The following is a 7653-nucleotide window of genomic DNA, read 5'->3' on the forward strand; positions in this document are numbered from 1 at the left end:
TTTGAGCAATTTTATCATTCGATGCTCATTTGATCTTATTCCTGACGAAAGTGTATTGTCGAAAAGGCAGAACTGAGAGAAAGACATACGAGGATGTTCATTCTTGTCGCAAATAAAACATTTCGTAACAATAATAGAATGTAAGCGATACACGTATGTATACAACAGTACAAAGATCGAGTATCAATAGAAAATTTTGCTCTACATACGATTTAAAATCGCTTCTGAACAAACGGTTCATCAAGACTAAGCCGTATTTTCTACCAACAATTATGTATGTACATTACATATACTACGTTATATCGAATTGTATATAAACTATATATATATATAAAAATGATAAATACAATACAATCTGCATAGATGTAAAATATTTATACGGCGAATTTAGCGATGAAGTTTAGGTGTACTTAATTGTTCATTTTGCCGTATTCTTTCTGTTCAGTATAAGCACTTGAAGACTTCAATAAATTTATATTTACAACGATAAAAATTGAGTTATTATATGCAATAAAACAATCAGGGATCTGCTAAAAAAGATCCCACAGCGAAACGATCTTTTTGTATTTTTCAAAAACACCGCCAAATCAGTGCCGCTAGCGCTACCTAAGCGTAAGCGCAGCAACTATCAAGGGGGAGTGTTTTCTCCTTTTTTCATAAAATAAATTACTTTTACGCTTTATTAGTAGTAATATAGTGTTTTACAATGACAAAGAGCTTTAAATAATAACGTCAGAATTCAGTGGAAGTATTAGAATTAATAATTAATTAGTTTTTTCGCTAATCGTGGGATGGTGCTAACGGTACCATTTGCAAAGCGCGCAGTGGTATAAAATAAACAACGCTCGCACAGTATTTTCTGCATTGCAAAAAAATATTTTGCGATAATATGGTATTCTCTTTTATTGTTGTACGAAGTAAGTATTTTGATTTATAACATAGATTATAAGAAAGGTTATCTAATTGAACGAGATACAAGTAAGTATGTACATTCCGTTATACAAACGGTAGAAGTTTGAATAACTGTATTAATGTTTTACTAATTTGAAAATTAAACTCGTAGATGTACAATTCAGCCTATACTTCATCCATGGTACAAGCATGCAGGTACCGATTCGTAAGATGGATTTGGATCGCGACTAATTTATCAGTCAGTCAATTTCCAGTCAATTTTCACGGTAAATATGTCTGGGCATCCATATTGTATTCAAGAAAAACGGAAATCAATGTCTGACAGATGTCACATCTTGGATAGGCTAGCTGTGGTAATTATTGTATGGTAATCAATTCTTGATCGCAAGGAGTGACTGTGATCCTGCCAAGTTATTGTTGCTAAATGTACTGTGGCAAATCATTGCTGCCTAAATATTGAGTCACAACCTATTCTTGTAACCGTTTTCTGCTTCTAAGCTCGTAACGCGAAGTACATACGCGTTTAGCTTGATATAAACGATTTGTGAAACTCCAGAACGTGACTAGTCCGTTAACGAGTCAGACAATGGCTTTCCACGATGAAAAGAATAAGTCTAACGGTAACGAGAGGTTGTCAATTACAAGCTCCTTTGCTTGATCGATCTACTTGTTGGGGTCTGATAGATCCCACCTCACTGGTTACTTTCAGGGCCGGCCCTGCAGAGTATTTCCGTTTTTTTTTCTGTAATGTTTCAGAAATAGAATTTATCTGATCAAGGTCTTTTTGTTTACAACTGTAAATTTTATTAGAATAATATCGACGACCAGATATTATTTGTTTCAGAAACATTTATCGATTTAGTTAATCTAAATCGGAAGTACTTCAGAATTTTTATCGTTTGCAGGGTCGTTCTGTTAAAAGGAGTACATTCAATATAAATAGCTTTACGTAACGTTAATTCAATGCCAATTACGATTTTACGGTGCAGCGTTTGTCAATGCTGCGTTATGTCAACAGGAGACTCGAAATGCATGTATATGGTATACGCAAGAAACAAGGAAATACGTTCGACGTGTATTTAGAACGATCTTGGTGTTGCGTTTAAATTTGTTTGCCACCATTTTTACCTCTGAAATGAATAATGCAGTACCTACACACGGAACACAGTAGAAGCATGCATGCAATGCCAGAGTTCACAGAATCGTACGGATTTATGGGTTTATGCAAAAAGGAATGCACCAGTCTCTGACACGGACCTATGTCATTTATCGAGGCGTTTATTGAACAGTTAATGATAGTTTATGGGCTGCGTTTCTCGGTAAAGAAGAAATTTCTGTCAGGCCCCCCACCCCCCCGTGGCCGGTACGAATTTATATTCATTGTTAAATGATATGTTTATGTAATCTGTTCTTGGATAGTTGCACAGCTTGACATTGAATGTCATTTGTTCATTCAGTCAGGCATAACAAAATCCTGTTATTTATATGTATTATAGTATATACAGTTTCTAACTTCTTCTAAAATACACTGGAGGAATTTTTGTTGTATTTATAAATTTTAGCTTACAAAAGTTGTCATTTTATTTTTACATTTTCTTCTGAAAAATATCCACAAAATATCAGACTACTACTGTGTCGTTTTATACATATTACAAATTATATCTGTGGGTGAAAATTTCAACAAATGGCCGAAAAAAATGGTTTTTTTGCCACTTCCGGTCTGACCGGGAATAGCCGAGAAAGGGTTGGCTCTAGAGCGAATCTCGCTCTAGTTCACTTTAGCTTGTTCAGTAGGTACTCAAGAGTGTATAATCAGCACAATACATAAGCACCCAAGGCCCAGTGTTCGACAGCCTCAGATTAATATTAGGATCAAAGAAGTCCTTGGCCCAGTAAGAGGGTTCAGATGTTCAGACTGTACAAAGAGGCCAATAAATTAAGCATCTGCTCATCCAAGAATCTGCCAAAGAAGATGATAATCACACTTGAATTCCAGCTATCTTTTTTTTGAATGTCAATCAATTATTCATTGACAATCAAACGGCAAACATGACAGAAGGTACTATTTCGTCACGGTTTCCATCATAATTATGCGATCAACACAGGAAGCTAGCTATTAACCTTGATCGATCGGCTCTTTATACAGGAAGCGTAAATTTAACGTTTCCGAGACCCGTTTATCCAACGAAATTGTATTGCACGTATCGACGTTTACACATTTCGAGGGTGAATTACAGCTGTATTGGGATCGTTCTGTTGCCGAATTGATTATCATTGTAATTGCAGAGCTTCTCATTGTCAGAAATCGACCAGGTGTCTCGATGGACTATGAACGACTATCAACCTTTAATTTACTATTGCATGCTGCCGCTTCTTTGTCACGTGACACGTGTCTCGTGACTTTGAATGAAATTTCACTCATCCCCCAAGAAAGAACTTGGATTCGTTTCTATATTTATTTCAAATTGCCCGATGTTTTTACCGTGCTCTTCCACGAAACACTTGTTGCAGCAAAGGAAATAGCGTAATTTTGTAGTTAAAGACTCGAATGTTGTCCTCGCGATAACTACAGTCTTTCTTTGCGATGAGTTGTACTCGAGGATGTGCTGAAATAGAGGCGCCAAACAAAGAACGGAAGTCTCGCAGCCGTGACGGATGAATCCGTCGTCCTACAGCCTAAAAACGGACGTTTAATACGAGACGGAAACTTGAGCCCTTTTAAAATGTTTATTGCTTTTACATTAAGGGACCTCTGTTGTTTTATTCCAATGGACAGCGTATAAAAAGAAGAGATCTTGTTTATGTACTTTAGAGTAATTCTAATTGAAACGCTCTTTTTTTTATTAGTTAACCGTAAGTCTATTTTTAACATTAACAGGCTACAATTTTGTTATCGATCATTCCATTTTCGTTACTATTTCAGGATCAACACAAAACAATCTAACTATATAGACACAGATGCGATCATTTCTAAGAATATCCAATTCTCCTTCGGAAACACCCGCACCGTTTGAGATTATTAACAAGGGAAACACGGTTTCGTGCTGGTTGATGTAACCAACGATAAGGCGCAAAAATACGCATCGATCGGAGCGAAGAAACAAAACGGTTTTCGCACGAATCAACATAATTTATCAGTTGCTACGATTATTATTTGCAATCAGGCCATTGTCGTGAGTTGCGCAACAATGCGTTCGCACCGTATAAACGAGAAATCGATTCTCATTTTACCTTTCACATCGACCAACCAGGCTGAAACAGCATTTTTTTCATTGTTGAAAGGAAAATGAATATTTCTCATTAATTCACATTCTTTGTCTACACGATTCTCAATTCTCTGAACAATAAATGAGTCAATAGTTTATGAATTTTTTTTATTTCATCACGCTTGGAGAAAATTGTGCGATAACTTGGCAAAGATCAAGGATGAGAGTGCACTAGGATAAGATTTGCTAACGTGAATCATACGTGTTGAAAGGAAGAAATAGTTCTCCTGTTGGATGATCAACCTTCTCTTAACTCTCTAGAGCTTATCTCACTGATGTATCATTACGTTCACTTTCTATTTTCACTTTGAATTTGAACACAAAACCTCAACGTTTATACGAGCTTCGTTCCCGCGAAGCTGCGAGCGCAAAAACGATCAAAGGATGTAATTTTTATGGAACACCGTTGCATCGGGACCTTTTACAGAAGGAGAGCCTTGCGAACAACGCGGACCATCTCCATGTGCGTTCCATATATGTCATGGTGATAAAAAGAAGCTTCGAATGTGGGATGAAGGTCGACAACGAAGTGCATAAGATTTAAGTATTTGCCTTTTCTGGTTTAAAACTCTTGGCAAAAATATTTCTAATATTTTATAAACCAAAAGACTTGCTATGGTATTTTTAATATTATGTAAAAATGCAAAGTGTTCAGAAAAATTATATTTCAGAAGGGAAATGAAAGAGGAGTTTTTCACGAAGCGGAAGCCAAGGATTGCCAAGGGTTGCCAAGGCACGATACAAAATGGATACCGCATTAAATAGTCGTCCTTCCTGGAGCACGAATGAATTAACCACAGATTGAATGGCGCGGGCAAAATTAAATTTCAACTTTATTTAATTATTCGAAGAGCACAAATTAGGTCTGGCTCGATACTTCAACCGAGGTCAACGAATGTTTCGCCGATGCATACAAGAATGTACGATTCACTGCCACGAATCGTGATTTAATCCGTGAAACCGTGTTATTAATAGAATTCTAAGAGATCCAGACATTCGTGGGCACCAAGTATCTCATTAATGCTAAAACAGTGCCTTGATGTTTGTTTTATACTTAATCAAGATATACCTATATTATTATTTTTTTTTAAACAGTTGAAACGACTACGTAGTTTCATTCATTTTCAGGTAAAAAAATTTGCAGTAAATTCTTTCACTGTAACCACCTACCTCAGCAACTCTGAAATGCTAAAACAACGTTGAAACTGCAAGCAAAGCACGATAATCCATCGAGCCGAAATCAACCCGAACCAACAACGTTCCAAACGATTCTCGTTCACCTAGAAATGGATCATCGACAAGGAAACATTGCGTAACCAGCGAAAAATACTTCTCACGTACTTCGTATGATCATCGTAGGAAACGTGACTTCTTCCATCACCGACAAGGCGACGCATATAAACGAACAAATTTATCCTGTTTCAGGTTGATCGTCGCGAAACTGTCCCTATCTCCGAGATGCTATCCAAAGTTTCTTGGAAAACGAGCTCTTGTTCGTTTGGAATCTTAGGGCAAATATCGAACCTGCTTGCAATATGCTCGAATCCCATCTCTAGAGATCGATTCTCTGGAGATGCAAAAAAAGAGAAGAAACGAATTTGACTTGCTGATGGAGCCGTATCACGGGCGGCGGTATCATGTAGGTCAGCGTTGGTCAGCGGTGCACCGTCAGCTACGAGGAGGAATTTCATGATGGATACGTTCAGATCACGTAAAGAGAGACGAGGATAAAGTGGATAACAGAACTGTGGATCAAAGAGAGGACTAATGAAATCGACTGAAAGGAGCTGAGATCGAGGGAGAAAGAGAAAGGGGACTGGATCTCTTCTGTCGGACGAAAGGAGACAGTGGAAATGGGTTCGCATAATCGATTATGCACCGATGCACATGCGGTTCTCTCTTTCGCAATGTTACCTTTGCAAGCAACTTCCTAAAATATGTAGTCTCTTTCTTACTTTCTGGAAGAACATCTTGGTTTCTATTTCATCTCTTCTTTGCTGAGATTCCGGTATCCTTCGATCGTAATGCATTTGTCGAGAAGATGCGGGAAAGCGTGAAATGTGGGTCTACAGAGAGAAGAACCCGTTGAATTGATGAGATTGTGCGGGCACTTGCAATGCTGGAGAAGAACTTTTATCCGTTTTTATATTCATCATCAAGTTATCTAGTAATTTACTTGACACGACAGGAGATTAGTATAAGATAGAGAAAGTTGAAATATTCTTCGCTATCTCTACTATTTCATTTTATTTTGTTCCAACATTTTCAGAAGGATTCTTAGAATTTATTTTTAATAAAGGTTGCTCATGTCGCATGTAACCGATCTTCACTTTCTGCCGTTTCAGGTTTACCGTACTGCTTTATTTGGGAGCCACTGATTTACAAGGACATCCCGTGGAGAAGAAGCTATTCCAGTTATTGGTGTAATCGGATTGGTCTCCCTGGAGTGTCAGTGATAGAAGACTAAAGATTCGATGATATAGCACCGACGTCGTCTACGAATAGCTTGCCGACGAAAAAGATTGATATTAATACGACAACGATATTCGGTGAAGTAAGTTTATCCTGGTCCCGATGATGATTTCATCGGCTTCCATTAAAAGTGTCCAGATCAAACACAGCTGTCCCTGTCGATGCTTATATTAATCATCATTATATATCTCTTTAATGTTATGATGGTAAACGACAGCTTATAAGAGATCCTTGTTACTTTCATGAAAATTAATTGCCAAAAAGTTATCCTTTGTTCTCTCTGTGTTTCAATATTGATTTTTTAAACTTTTTGATATCTCGAGGGCTTGTATCCAAAATAGGATATTGAAGTAGAGGTAAATTAATTTTATCGATTTTCTAACTATATTTTTTTAACGTGATTTCAGTTTGATCGTTTCAAACTTATGAATAATTTTCTAAGAAATTTTTCTGTATAAAAAAAATATTATCAGGTTGGACTACAAAGGGTTAACGGAACAGTTTTCATCAATTTTAATAGAAAAGTATAATCGATGATTGACCGATTGAAGCCACATTATCGCGTTCAAAGCAATCCGACAATATTAAACGCTATCGACCGACGGATCCTTTGATTGCAGCCGCTACGACTGCTCGCCATTTAAGTAATAAGGTCAATGAATTTTCTTCTTTTGCTCCGCGGGAAGTCAGACGCGCATAAACTTTCATCCGAGACGGTCATCTTCAGCTCGAGCCTTAATTTCAAGGAATTAAGATGTCAGGGAGAGTCGGACTGCATCATACTGTTCATTTTTTTAATAATCATGGAAAAATTTGCGCGATTTTAATTCACAGACTTATCGAAGACAACTTACCCTATATTTGAATTCTTATTTTAATATTATTTAATATAATATTAATCAATTATCAGATATATCGATAACAATAGATTTTGTTCGTTTCGGTTTCAACATCAACCCCGTTTGGCCTTTTCTTTCGATCCCTAAGCATCCGCGTTCTAATT

The sequence above is a fragment of the Osmia bicornis genome, chromosome 5 (assembly GCF_907164935.1).
Source record: "Osmia bicornis bicornis chromosome 5, iOsmBic2.1, whole genome shotgun sequence".
Classification (NCBI taxonomy): domain Eukaryota; kingdom Metazoa; phylum Arthropoda; class Insecta; order Hymenoptera; family Megachilidae; genus Osmia; species Osmia bicornis.